Genomic DNA, 1625 nt, shown 5'->3' with positions numbered 1-1625 from the left:
TCTTTTCTTGGAGGATGTAATTTTCATAATTTCTTTAATTAATTTGGAGGGTTGTAGTGGATTATTGGTTACACTAATCTTTGACTTAATTATATATTTTAGTCGACTGTACTGGAGGAACTGTTCTCTCTGAACTCCGTACTTCTGGATCAGTGTATTAAATCATATGAACTGGTTATTTTCAAATAGGTGATATAAGTGAGTGATTCCTTTGTGTTGCCATGTTGGGAAATAGATAGGGTTATTATGTAGTTTGAAATAAGGGTTGTGCCAAATTGGAGTATATCTACAAGGCGCAAGTGATGATTTAATGATTTTGTTTGCTTTCCACCAGCCTGTCAGAGTTGAGAGGATTGTGATGTTCTTACAATAATTCATTTTCTTAATAGAGGTTGATAGAAAAGGAAGGTCTGCAACTGACTTATTTGAGTTATATTTGGAGTAATTTTGCTCTAATTCTATTCATGCACTGTTGTAACTGTCCTTCTGAATCCATTTGACTAAATATTGATTTGCCAAGTAGTAATATTGGAAATTTGGTGCTTCTAGGCCACCTAGTGATTTCTTCTTTTGGAGTGTGGATAGAAAAATTTGGGGTTTCTTGTTTTTCCAATGAAATTGTGAAGTTAAAGAATCAAGTGATTTAAACCATTTATCTGTGGGTGTTGTGGTGCTTGGGACTTTTCATTAAAGATTAGCGTACAAACATACTGTAGTTTTAAGGTTCTTGTTTATGATTATGTGATTTTGGGATTACACTTTGTAGTAAAATATCCCTCATTTCTCATGGATTATTATTTTAAAAAGCATGTTGTAAGAAGGAAACCTTTTGTGGTAGAATAAAGCAATTGAACAGGTTGCTTTTGTCAATAAATTGCTCAGGTGGGAACTGCTGTCAAGGTGTGAGGGAATTCAATATCAAATTTCATTTCAACAGAGCTCATTGTTTCCTACCACAAACAATACGCTCTGACAGAAGTGTAAATAACCATCAGCAGTGGAGTCCCACACCACTGACATTATAAAATGCACAGTAAGTGCTCATAACTGTAACAACTTTTACCTCCATTTTTATGTACACAATACACTGGGACATTTGATTCTTTTTTTATTTATTATTACAGATGCAGGTCCACACTTATTTTATTCATGTTTCAAACAAGAAAAAGGAAGTTTAACCATAATACATTATATAACTGCACCTTAAGACTTCATTTTATGACTTTATTTATTTGTTTGTTTGTTTGTGATGAAAATGATATACAACTGTGGTTTGCAGCATCTGTAGAGATGTTCTGAACAATTAGGCCAGTAGCTGCTGGGGACCTAACAGTGTAAGTCCATAGCAAAAATTGACTCCGCACTGGGAAACATAACATTTTAGTGGATTATATACTTGTGATATTACTACATCTTTGGGCAAATGATTTGCTGTCAAACCACCTGCCTGAACACAAGCTGCTTATAAATCTCATGTGCTGGTTTTTTCCTGCTCTACACAAGTGTGGGAGATGTTTTTACAAAAACGCAGCAGTGGTTTAAACAGTCCCTGGATGACACAGAAAATAACTGTTTATTGTAATTGTAGTACTACAGTAAATCAAATCAAATTTTATTTGTATAGC

Source organism: Monopterus albus, unplaced genomic scaffold, assembly GCF_001952655.1.
Source record: "Monopterus albus unplaced genomic scaffold, M_albus_1.0 scaffold124.1, whole genome shotgun sequence".
NCBI lineage: Eukaryota > Metazoa > Chordata > Actinopteri > Synbranchiformes > Synbranchidae > Monopterus > Monopterus albus.
This window is presented reverse-complemented; position numbering follows the sequence as displayed.